This window comes from Hermetia illucens, chromosome 3 (genome assembly GCF_905115235.1).
Source record: "Hermetia illucens chromosome 3, iHerIll2.2.curated.20191125, whole genome shotgun sequence".
Lineage (NCBI taxonomy): Eukaryota > Metazoa > Arthropoda > Insecta > Diptera > Stratiomyidae > Hermetia > Hermetia illucens.
In genome coordinates, this window is record NC_051851.1 from 43,348,926 (window position 1) to 43,363,061 (window position 14,136).

The window sequence follows — 14,136 nt, forward strand, 5'->3', positions numbered from 1 at the left end:
AAACAGACAAAAATTGAAGCCAAGGCTGTACATGTGTTTCTTAAAGAAACCTAAGGTTTATGGACTAGGTATAGAAGATTAGTGGACAGTTAAGGTTTTATATCTAAAACTCGGATTCTACTTTTTAAATGCGTTTCTCTCGAAACTGTATGTTGAAAATCGGCAGCCACCATAGCCCAAAATCTATCCAACGAAATTCTTTGAAATTTTCACGACTTATTCAGAACATATTTCTACGGTCTCCAAACTAGGATAGTTGCGATTCATTCGGTAGTTTTTTTTTATTCATTGAAGAAGCCCTGAAAAAACACCAAAACTCACAAAAAAAAGCTTTACACGGCGCTCTCTAGCGTGGCAGCAGATAGGTGTATAGATTGCTCTGTATTTCAATAACGAACTATGCTACCGGGCTGGAAAAATGAACGCTCAAAATATTAATAAATCTATGGTGAAAAATTCGTATTTGTATCATTATCTAGTTCTTCACAAAAAATTTCTAAAAAAAGCCAGAAAAACGGCCTTCACACGGGATGACCTCCTTAAAGAGGTCGAACGATTTGATGATCGGCTGATGAAGCTCATCATTATATCAGCTGATCGCATTATTCACGAGAAAGATGTCTTCTGGCAACTTCTCGATGAAAAGACTTGTGTCGTGCCTGCTGACGACTACATCATCATTGCCCGCGACCTTAATGGTCGACGAATGTGGAAAAAATCGTGGAACCAAATGAAAGGCACGATCCACAAAGCGGCCTCTGCAACCTAGGGGTCCCCAAACCAGGTAAGCGGTACATCAACCGAGATACATGGCTTTCGTATGACGATGTTGAAATCAAGGTCCGTGAAAAGAAACGCCTCTACCACAAATTTGTCGATGATAAAACACTGGCCAATTGGGAAAATTACAAGAATGCCGGGAAGCTAAGAAGCCGGTCGATGTCACCCGAGTGGACCATTACAAAAATCTTTACAATAAACTGGATACTCGGGATGACAAGAAAGATCTCTACCGACTTGCCAAATGCTGCTTGCACAATCATTGCCGACATATGGAGCAGTTCCACCTGTCAGTGCAACTGAAGTCGAGAAAGCAAAAAAAAGGAATGAAATCGGGAAAAGCCATAGGACGACGACATCGCATTTGAGCTCTGGAAAGCGAAGAGCAAGAACACCATCTGACTGGGAAGAAAGTAGCACAATTCCAAAATGGAAGAAGAAAGATAGTCCAGCAGAATGTTCAAATTAGCATCCGATCCGGTTACTTTCCCATACCATAAAGGTTTTTGAATGCATTCTTGCCAACCGCATTCGCGAAATCGTTGAAATAACCGTGAATCAAGCCGGATTTGTGAAGAACTGCGGAACTACTGACGCAATACACGCTGCGCGGTTACTCATGGAGAAACACCGTGAGAAGCATCGCCCTCTTTACATTGCATTTCTGAATCTGGAAAAACCGTTTGACCGTGTACCACACGAATTCATCTGGCATGCTTTACGACAACACTTCGTGCCTGAAGAACTCGTGCGCTAAGTCCAATTGCTCTACCACGATCCGAAAAGTACCATAAAGTTCAAAGTATGGCAGGTGTATCATAACCACTTCGTCTCTCTGTTGGTGTTCATCAAGGAAGCGCCAGTCATAGTCGATGAAGCAGATGCCAACTTCTGCAATTCAATAGATAACAATGTCTGTAGTCCTTCCTGAAATAACATCCCATTAGGCAAATAAATCCCCGACCTTCCTGGAATAATATCCCATTAGATAAATAAATCCCCGACCTTCCAGGAACATTATCACCATGGGTAATAAATGTCTGAACCCATATAGTAATAAAGATCACAGGTCATAGGGAAACATGTTTTGTAAAGTTTCCCTGTGTTAAAGATAAGAACCATGGGTCACAAGGAAATATGTGTTGTATATTTCCCTGTCGACTCATTAGTAAATAAGACGTAGTATTTAAGGGGGTGTAGAAACGGAGATCAGCAGTTCCTCGAGTACTACCAGAGCGTAGGCACTCTGGCCCTCGTGAATGAATAAAAAAGTATAAAACAAATATCGTTTCATTTGTTAACCCATTTGTCAACTGTTATTTGTTAACTGGCGCCCAACAAAGGATTTGAACCTATCCTATTCCATGATAAATTTTTTCACGGGAAAGTTATATCCGGTATAAGAGAGAGTGTATAGTACATGTAATAATCGCGTCGAGTTGCACGGTGTTATAGCAGTGATAAGTGGCATTCTGGCGAGCAATTAGAGACAGTTAAGTGTTAGTTATAGTTACCTGTGAAAATATCTCGATGTTAATCCTGTAAGTAATTTTTTTTTGTAAAACCTTGTAGCTAATATTATCAACTTTGCTCTTATTTCTCTATTCTCTTTTGAAATTTCGTAAACTTCGAAAAAATGTCACTGAGCGCAGATGCCATTATTGACCTTATAACCCGAGTCACTACGGAGATTGTATCTAAAATGCAACTCGAAGTGCAAGGGCAAATCAATGCATTAGCCATAGAAAGTCAAAAGATTTCAGCGGAAGCGACTTCAGTATGCACTCCAATCGTAAAAAAATGAATTATCTTGCCAATTTCATTCTGCTATTCCTTCTAAAGAAGTAAAAAAGTACGAAGATGTACAAATTAATGATGCTATTCCATGTGAAATTTTGCTGGACGTTGTAAAAACCGTGCCAGAATTTTCAGGAATAACTGAGAAATACCCCTCTTGGCGACAATCGGCCAAAGCGGCTATTAAGCCTTATGAGAGATACGTTGGATCAAATCGATATTATCAAGCGATTGCAATTCTTCGTAATAAAATTAAAGGAGCAGCCGACACTGTCTTGTCTTCCTTTGGCACTCCTTTGAATTTTGAAGCTATTCTAGTTAGACTTGACCATACGTATTGTGATAAAAGGCCATTGCATCTCTTAGAGCAGGAACTTTCAACTCTTCGGCAGGGTAAATTATCTATAGTAAAGTATTACGATAGCGTGGAAAAACAGCTCATTCTAATAACAAACAAAGCGTTAATGCAATATTCCGAGAACCAGGAAGCATTGCAATTGCTGAATGAAAAATACAGGAGCGACGCACTGCGTGTATTTATATCTGGATTGAATCGCCCATTAAGCGATATACTGTTTTCCAGCAGACCCGTAGATCTTCCTAGTGCTTTAGCGTTGGCTCAAGAATTGGAAATGAACCAAGAAAGGTCAGCTTTTGCTAGTGCATTCGCTGAACGAAAAACTTTCAATCCAATGCCTCGCAAACATTTTCCACAGTACAAGGTAGAGTCCCAAACAAAGAAACAGATTTTACCTCCTCCCGAGCCTATGGATATAGATCCATCATTTTCGAGATTCAATAATGTATCAAATTCTAAAAGAACTCAGAACAGGTATTCGACGACTCACCGACCAAATTTTAATACAAGTGGACCAAATAGAGTGTTCCACCAAAACCAAGTGACAAATTTTTCCCGACAAGGCAAACCTAAGAATAAAGAATCCGGTAAAGACCATAAAAGATCACAACGTGCCAATTATATTAGTGCACAGAAATACGGATCAAAGTCAGCTCAGAATTATCCTAATGTTTCAGATGATGAAGAACATTCAAATGTTATTGACCAACTTCATTTATTGAACACTAGCTCTCGACTACCTTTTATTGTGAAAACAGCAGCTAATGGAAAAAAGTTGAAGGTACTTATTGATACTGGAGCTGCAAAGAATTATATCAAGGAACTTTCATTTTTGAAATCTATTAGACCGGTACAGAATCCATTTTATGTTTCATCAATTAATGGGTCAACCAAAATTTCAAAAAAATGCACCATTCATATTCTAGGACAGGAATCCGAATTTTTCATTCTACCGAACCTGGTTGACTTTGACGGAATATTGGGTTATGACTTCCTTAAGGAAATCAGCGCTACTGTTGATACAGGTTCAAGCTGCATCAGACAATAAAAAGGCGTGGAACCTCTTTCCTTTATGGAGGGTGCTCAGGTAAATACCTTGAAGATGGATTATAGTAAAATTCCTGAAGAGGTTCGTTCGGAATTCAGATCAATCTTGAGATGTAATTCGAACGTTTTTGCTGATCCAAACGAAGCTCTACCATACAATACGGCAGTAGTGGCTACCATTAGAACTACGATTAGTGAACCCATTTATTGTCGAACATACCCATATCAAATGTCCGCAAAACAATTTGTTGAGAACGAAATTGACTCCATGTTACAAGCTGGTATCATACGCAAAAGCCAATCACCCTATAACAGCCCTGTATCTCGACGAATCAGGAAATTAGAAACAACGGTTAGTTATCGACTTTCGTAAGCTGAACGATAAAACTATTTCTGATCGATACCCAATACCAGATATTTCAGTAATTCTAGCTAACCTTGGAAAGGCTAAATATTTCACTACTGTAGATTTGAAATCTGGATTTCATCAAATACTCTTAGCAGAGAAAGATCGTGAGAAAACAGCTTTTTCAGTCAATAATGGGAAGTATGAATTTTGCCGACTTCCATTTGGATTGAAAAATGCTCCTGCAATATTCCAAAGAGCAATTGATGATATATTACGTGGTGAAATAGGTGTACGTTGTCACGTTTATATCGATGATGTTATAATCTTCTCAGAAAATGCGGAAAAACACATTGAAGATATTGACATTATTTTAAAAAAATTGCTTAACGCTAATATGAAAATCGCAGTGGAAAAATCAACATTCTTTAAAAGCAGTATAGAGTTTCTTGGTTTCACAGTTTCTCAGGACGGATTGAAAACATCTGTTGATAAAGTTCAAGCAATTCTTCAGTATGAGGAGCCAACCACTTTGCGTTCCCTAAGATCGTTTTAAGGCCTGTCCGGCTACTATAGACGATTTATAAAAAACTACGCTTCAATTGCCAAACCGTTAACGGAAATATTACGAGGCGATAATGGAAATATTGGCACCAACCAATCCAAAAATAGAAAAATAGCGTTGTCCTCAACGGCTAGAGAAGCTTTCAATAAATTAAAAAAAAATCCTGGTATCTGAAGATGTAACCCTCCTTTTCCCGGATTTTAGAAAGCCATTCGAACTGACTACTGACGCATCTTCAGTAGCTATAGGCGCAGTTCTTTCACAGAACAGAAAACCAATTACTTTCATATCTCGCACCCTTAGTACTACTGAAGAAAATTATGCAACTAATGAACGGGAAATGTTGGCTATAGTATGGGCACTTCAAACGTTACGGAACTACTTATATGGCGTTAGTGATCTCACAATATTTACCGATCACCAACCGCTTACATTCTCCATTTCCGACCGTAATCCAAACACAAAACTTAAACGTTGGAGAAGTTTCATTGAGGAATTTTCACCAAAAATTTTTTACAAACCTGGCAATAGTAATGTCGTAGCAGACGCTCTATCTCGTCAGTACATTCAACATCTCAGCAACGATAATTCCACTGGGAGAACTTGCACAAACAGTGAAGTATCTTTTACTCAGTACATACGGACCGTGTATGAACCGATAAATAGTTTCAGAAACCAAATATTTTTATCACCGGCAGAATCAACCGAAATAAAAACGACAGCACCGTTCGCCGGCTATCTCCGGCACGATATTCAATTTAAGGATTTTCATTCATTAAATATGGTTCTTAAAAATGTAATTAACTATAATATTGTAAACGGAATTTATTGTCCGCTTGATGTGCTCGGAAAAATCCAAAACGAATTAGTGGAATTATTTCCATCAGTCCGATTTAGGCACACTACTAAATTCGTTATTGATCTTCTCAATAGTAACGATCAAGTGGAAACCATAGCTATAGAGCATGAAAGAGCACACCGTTCAGCAAACGAGAACTACCAGCAAATTTTAGATAGCTATTTCTTTCCCAAGCTTAGGCAGAAAATTAAGGCTTTCGTGGGAAAATGTGCTATTTGTGTGCAAGGAAAGTATGCAAGACATCCGAAGAAAGAGATGTTGACTCCTACTCTAATCCCCAACTACCCTGGTGAGATCTTGCACGTGGATATTTTTAACACAAATGGTCTTTACTTTATCACATGTATCGACAAGTTCTCTAAGTTTGCCATTGTAGAACGTATATCCTCTCGATGCATAGTCGATACAAAGAATGTTCTACACAAGATTATTGGATTTTTTAGGAAACCAAGAATACTGGTTACTGACAATGAACCTTCATTCTGTTCTCAAACTATCGAATCTCTGATTAAAAACAAGTTCAACTTATCTCACTATACCGTACCTGCAATGCATAGCGTAAGTAATGGTTCATTCAACACTTGCTGAAATTCCGAGAACTTTGAATATGGAGAACCACACCGATGACACTGAGGAAATAATATTAACAGCCGCCATCAAATATAATGGTTCAATTCACTCCGTAACTAAAAGAAGACCTGTAGACGTCTTATTTTCCCTACCTGAAAAGGAAATTAAGGAAGTAAGATATCTCCTCCAGAAAGCTCAAGAGAAACAATGTCAAATCCAGAATAAGAAACGGGTATCCCGTGAATTCCACGCCGGTCAAGAAATATTTGTTAGAATAGACAAACGGCGAGGAACAAAACTGACTAGGAGATACGTAAAGAAGATTGTTCAAGAAGATCTAGGGACAACTGTATTAGTTGATGGCAAAAAGATTCACAAAGATAATATTCGATAAAAGTCTTTTCGGATTACTAGTCTTCACCACAATCAACGCACGACTATTGGACTTCTCAACGGCTATGTATATACCTTTCCGGAAGGGTAACGTGGCGATTTACCAAGAATTTATTTATTTAATACACACCGTGAACCTAACCGAATTCGAAGTAATCGCAGAAAATATTCTGAACTTTGAAAAGCTATTTTAAGTTAAAAAAGAAAAAAAGCTGATTTTAACGAAATTACGAAATTACTAAACTCCTTGCGATTCCACAAACAAAAAAGATCAATTGATTTCATAGGCTCTGCATTGAAATTTATTACTGGCACTCCTGATCATAGTGACTGGACAATACTTCAAGAAAAACAATCTAGATTGCTTATAGCGGAAAATCAACAAATTGAGACCAATACAGAACTCACTGCAAAAATTAACGAATTAACCACTCAAATTAATACGATTCAACGTAATTCCATCAGGGTGGAAAATTCTGCAAGATCCAGCCTATTTCAACTAATCTCAATAAGAAATGAAAGAGCAATAGGTCTATTAGATAATGTCGTCTACTCGGTTACTTTTGCACGCTTAAACATTGTAAATCCTATTATTTTAGCAAATTATGAAATAAGAGATTTGATTAATTCAAACGTTACTATTAGTCTAAATGATTTAATGACAGCCTCACAAGTTAAAGTCTATTCCGACGAAAGCATATTAAAATATTTAATTAAAATTCCAAAAATTGAGGAAATCTGTCCATTAGTAAAAGTTTCTCCCGTAGTTCATAATAATACTATTCTAAATCTGCTTCATCAGCATATCTCTACGTGTGAGTCAGGAAACCAAGCATTAAGAAATTGCAAAGAAGCCTTTAGTTTATCTATCTGGCAGAAGCATCCCTTCGACCACTGTTTAATGCAGATTTTCAGTAACGCCACAGCCACGTGCAACACCACGACAGCCCACCACATTTCATTGTACAAATCGACGAGAATACAATACTCATCAACGACAACAATGCAAGGATCATCGAGAACGGTAGCGAGATGGCTACTAACGGAACTTTCCTCCTTATTCACTCGAATGACGTACACATAAATGTCACGCTATATCCAGTAACATCCATGCAAATCCATCCAATTAGAAATTTTCCTGGCACCTAGACCCCACAACCTATATACCATTTTGCAGCTCAGACCCTCTACCAATAGTAGTGATCCCGAATTAAGCTCCTTTTTGCGAAAATCTCACTATTAACGGAGATATAAGCGTTTAAAGTTTTTCCCCAGATTCCTCCAAAAATCAGAAATTTTCCTGGCACCTAGACCCCACAACCTATATACCATTTTGAAGCTCAGACCCTCTACCAGTAGTAGTGATCACGAATTAAGCTCCTTTTTGCGAAATTCTCAATATTAACGGAGATATAAGCGTTTAAAGTTTTTCCCCAGATTCCTCCAAAAATCAGAAATTTTCCTGGCACCTAGACCCCACAACCTATATACCATTTTGAAGCTCAGACCCTCTATCAGTAGTAGTGATCACGAATTAAGCTCCTTTTTGCGAAATTCTCAATATTAACGGAGATATAAGCGTTTAAAGTTTTTCCCCAGATTCCTCCAAAAATCAGAAATTTTCCTGGCACCTAGACCCCACAACCTATATACCATTTTGAAGCTCAGACCCTCTACCAGTAGTAGTGATCACGAATTAAGCTCCTTTTTGCGAAATTCTCAATATTAACGGAGATATAAGCGTTTAAAGTTTTCCCCCAGATTCCTCCAAAAATCAGAAATTTTCCTGGCACCTAGACCCCACAACCTATATACCATTTTGAAGCTCAGACCCTCTACCAATAGCAGTGATCACGAATTAAGCTCCTTTTTGCGAAATTCTCAATATTAACGGAGATATAAGCGTTTAAAGTTTTCCCCCAGATTCCTCCAAAAATCAGAAATTTTCCTGGCACCTAGACCCCACAACCTATATACCGTTTTGAAGCTCAGACCCTCTACCAGTTGTAGTGATCACGAATTAAGCTCCTTTTTGCGAAATTCTCAATATTAACGGAGATATAAGCGTTTAAAGTTTTTCGCCAGATTCCTCCAAAAATCAGAAATCTTCCTGGCACCTAGACCCCACAACCTGTATACCATTTTGAAGCTCAGACTCTCTACCAATAGTAGTGATCACGAATTAAGCTCCTTTTTGCGAAATTCTCAATATTAACGGAGATATAAGCGTTTAAAGTTTTTCCCCAGATTCCTCCAAAAATCAGAAATTTTCCTGGCACCTAGACCCCACAACCTATATACCATTTTGAAGCTCAGACCCTCTACCAGTAGTAGTGATCACGAATTAGGCTCCTTTTTGCGAAATTCTCAATATTAACGGAGATATAAGCGTTTAAAGTTTTTCCCCAGATTCCTCCAAAAATCAGAAATTTTCCTGGCACCTAGACCCCACAACCTATATACCATTTTGAAGCTCAGACCCTCTACCACTAGTAGTGATCACGAATTAAGCTCCTTTTTCCGAAATTCTCAATATTAACGGAGATATAAGCGTTTAAAGTTTTCCCCCAGATTCCTCCAAAAATCAGAAATTTTCCTGGCACCTAGACCCCACAACCTATATGCCGTTTTGAAGCTCAGACCCTCTACCAGTTGTAGTGATCACGAATTAAGCTCCTTTTTGCGAAATTCTCAATATTAACGGAGATATAAGCGTTTAAAGTTTTTCCCCAGATTCCTCCAAAAATCAGAAATTTTCCTGGCACCTAGACCCCACAACCTGTATACCATTTTGAAGCTCAGACCCTCCACCGGTAGTAGTGATCACGAGTTAAGCTCCTTTTTGCGAAATTCTCAATATTAACGGAGATATAAGCGTTTAAAGTTTTTCCCCAGATTCCTCCAAAAATCAGAAATTTTCCTGGCACCTAGACCCCACAACCTATATACCATTTTGAAGCTCAGACCCTCTACCACTAGTAGTGATCACGAATTAAGCTCCTTTTTGCGAAATTGTCAATATTAACGGAGATATAAGCGTTTAAAGTTTTTCCCCCAGATTCCTCCAAAAATCAGAAATTTTCCTGGCACCTAGATCCCACAACCTATATACCGTTTTGAAGCTCAGACCCTCTACCAGTTGTAGTGATCACGAATTAAGCTCCTTTTTGCGAAATTCTCAATATTAACGGAGATATAAGCGTTTAAAGTTTTTCCCCAGATTCCTCCAATAATCAGAAATTTTCCTGGCACCTAGACCCCACAACCTATATACCGTTTTGAAGCTCAGACCCTTTACCAGTAGTAGTGATAACGAGTTAAGCTCCTTTTTGCGAAATTCTCAATATTAACGGAGATATAAGCGTTTAAAGTTTTCCCCCAGATTCCTCCAAAAATCAGAAATTTTCCTGGCACCTAGACCCCACAACCTATATACCATTTTGGAGCTCAGACCCTTTACCAGTAGTAGTGATAACGAGTTAAGCTCCTTTTTGCGAAATTCTCAATATTAACGGAGATATAAGCGTTTAAAGTTTTTCCCCAGATTCCTCCAAAAATCAGAAATTTTCCTGGCACCTAGACCCCACAACCTATATACCATTTTGAAGCTCAGACCCTCTACCACTAGTAGTGATCACGAATTAAGCTCCTTTTTCCGAAATTCTCAATATTAACGGAGATATAAGCGTTTAAAGTTTTCCCCCAGATTCCTCCAAAAATCAGAAATTTTCCTGGCACCTAGACCCCACAACCTATATACCGTTTTGAAGCTCAGACCCTCTACCAGTTGTAGTGATCACGAATTAAGCTCCTTTTTGCGAAATTCTCAATATTAACGGAGATATAAGCGTTTAAAGTTTTTCCCCAGATTCCTCCAAAAATCAGAAATTTTCCTGGCACCTAGACCCCACAACCTATATACCATTTTGAAGCTCAGACCCTCTACCAGTAGTAGTGATCACGAATTAAGCTCCTTTTTGCGAAATTGTCAATATTAACGGAGATATAAGCGTTTAAAGTTTTCCCCCAGATTCCTCCAAAAATCAGAAATTTTCCTGGCACCTAGATCCCACAACCTATATACCGTTTTGAAGCTCAGACCCTCTACCAGTAGTAGTGATCACGAATTAAGCTCCTTTTTGCGAAATTGTCAATATTAACGGAGATATAAGCGTTTAAAGTTTTCCCCCAGATTCCTCCAAAAATCAGAAATTTTCCTGGCACCTAGATCCCACAACCTATATACCGTTTTGAAGCTCAGACCCTCTACCAGTTGTAGTGATCACGAATTAAGCTCCTTTTTGCGAAATTCTCAATATTAACGGAGATATAAGCGTTTAAAGTTTTTCCCCAGATTCCTCCAATAATCAGAAATTTTCCTGGCACCTAGACCCCACAACCTATATACCGTTTTGAAGCTCAGACCCTTTACCAGTAGTAGTGATAACGAGTTAAGCTCCTTTTTGCGAAATTCTCAATATTAACGGAGATATAAGCGTAAAGTTTTCCCCCAGATTCCTCCAAAAATCAGAAATTTTCCTGGCACCTAGACCCCACAACCTATATACCATTTTGGAGCTCAGACCCTCTACCAGTAGTAGTGATCACGAATTAAGCTCCTTTTTGCGAAATTCTCAATATTTACGGAGATATAAGCGTTTAAAGTTTTTCCCCAGATTCCTCCAATAATCAGAAATTTTCCTGGCACCTAGACCCCACAACCTATATACCATTTTGGAGCTCAGACCCTTTACCAGTAGTAGTGATAACGAGTTAAGCTCCTTTTTGCGAAATTCTCAATATTAACGGAGATATAAGCGTTTAAAGTTTTCCCCCAGATTCCTCCAAAAATCAGAAATTTTCCTGGCACCTAGACCCCACAACCTATATACCATTTTGAAGCTCAGACCCTCTACCAGCAGTAGTGATCACGAATTAAGCTCCTTTTTGCGAAATTCTCAATATTAACGGAGATATAAGCGTTTAAAGTTTTTCCCCAGATTCCTCCAAAAATCAGAAATTTTCCTGGCACCTAGACCCCACAACCTGTATACCATTTTGAAGCTCAGACCCTCCACCGGTAGTAGTGATCACGAGTTAAGCTCCTTTTTGCGAAATTCTCAATATTAACGGAGATATAAGCGTTTAAAGTTTTCCCCCAGATTCCTCCAAAAATCAGAAATTTTCCTGGCACCTAGATCCCACAACCTATATACCGTTTTGAAGCTCAGACCCTCTACCAGTTGTAGTGATCACGAATTAAGCTCCTTTTTGCGAAATTCTCAATATTAACGGAGATATAAGCGTTTAAAGTTTTTCCCCAGATTCCTCCAATAATCAGAAATTTTCCTGGCACCTAGACCCCACAACCTATATACCATTTTGAGCTCAGACCCTTTACCAGTAGTAGTGATAACGAATTAAGCTCCTTTTTGCGAAATTCTCAATATTTACGGAGATATAAGCGTTTAAAGTTTTTCCCCAGATTCCTCCAATAATCAGAAATTTTCCTGGCACCTAGACCCCACAACCTATATACCATTTTGGAGCTCAGACCCTTTACCAGTAGTAGTGATAACGAATTAAGCTCCTTTTTGCGAAATTCTCAATATTTACGGAGATATAAGCGTTTAAAGTTTTTCCCCAGATTCCTCCAATAATCAGAAATTTTCCTGGCACCTAGACCCCACAACCTATATACCATTTTGGAGCTCAGACCCTTTACCAGTAGTAGTGATAACGAGTTAAGCTCCTTTTTGCGAAATTCTCAATATTAACGGAGATATAAGCGTTTAAAGTTTTCCCCCAGATTCCTCCAAAAATCAGAAATTTTCCTGGCACCTAGAACCCACAACCTATATACCATTTTGAAGCTCAGACCCTCTACCAGTAGTAGTGATCACGAATTAAGCTCCTTTTTGCGAAATTCTCAATATTAACGGAGATATAAGCGTTTAAAGTCTTTCCCCAGATTCCTCCAAAAATCAGAAATTTTCCTGGCACCTAGACCCCACAACCTATATACCATTTTGAAGCTCAGACCCTCTACCAGTAGTAGTGATCACGAGTTAAGCTCCTTTTTGCGAAATTCTCAATATTAACGGAGATATAAGCGTTTAAAGTTTTCTCCCAGATTCCTCCAAAAATCAGAAATCTTCCTGGCACCTAGACCCCACAACCTATATACCATTTTGAAGCTCAGACCCTCTACCAGTAGTAGTGATCACGAACTAAGCTCCGTTTTGCGAAATTCTCAATATTAACGAGATATAAGCGTTTAAAGATTTTCTCCCAGATTCCTCCAAAAATGAGAAGCTTTCCTGGCACCTAGACCCCACAACCTATATACCATTTTGAAGCTCAGACCCTCTACCAGTAGTAGTGATCACGAATTAAGCTCCTTTTTGCGAAATTGTCAATATTAACGGAGATATAAGCGTTTAAAGTTTTCCCCCAGATTCCTCAAAAATCAGAAATTTTCCTGGCACCTGGACCCCACAACCTATATACCATTCTGAAGCTCAGACCCTCTACCAGTAGTAGTGATCACGAATTAAGCTCCTTTTTGCGAAATTCTCAATATTAACGGAGATAATAAGCGTTTAAAGTTTTTCCCCAGATTCCTCCAAAAATCAGAAATTTTCCTGGCACCTAGACCCCACAACCTATATACCATTTTGAAGCTCAGACCCTCTACCACTAGTAGTGATCACGAATTAAGCTCCTTTTTCCGAAATTCTCAATATTAACGGAGATATAAGCGTTTAAAGTTTTCCCCCAGATTCCTCCAAAAATCAGAAAATTTCCTGGCACCTAGATCCCATAACCTATATACCGTTTGAAGCTCAGAACCCTCTACCAGTGTAGTGATCACGAATTAAGCTCCTTTTTGCGAAATTCTCATATTAACGGAGATATAAGCGTTTGAAGTTTTTCCCAGATTCCTCCAATAATCAGAAATTTTCCTGGCACCTAGACCCCACAACCTATATACCATTTTGGAGCTCAGACCCTTTACCAGTAGTAGTGATAACGAATTAAGCTCCGTTTTGCGAAATTCTCAATATTAACGGAGATATAAGCGTTTAAAGTTTTCCCCAGATTCCTCCAAAAATCAGAAATTTTCCTGGCACCTAGACCCCACAACCTATATACCATTTTGAAGCTCAGACCCTCTACCAGTAGTAGTGATCACGAGTTAAGCTCCTTTTGCGAAATTCTCAATATTAACGGAGATATAAGCGTTTAAAGTTTTCCCCCAGATTCCTCCAAAAATCAGAAATTTTCCTGGCACCTAGACCCCACAACCTATATACCATTTTGAAGCTCAGACCCTCTACCAGTAGTAGTGATCACGAATTAAGCTCCTTTTTGCGAAATTCTCAATATTAACGGAGATATGCGTTTAAAGTTTTTCCCCA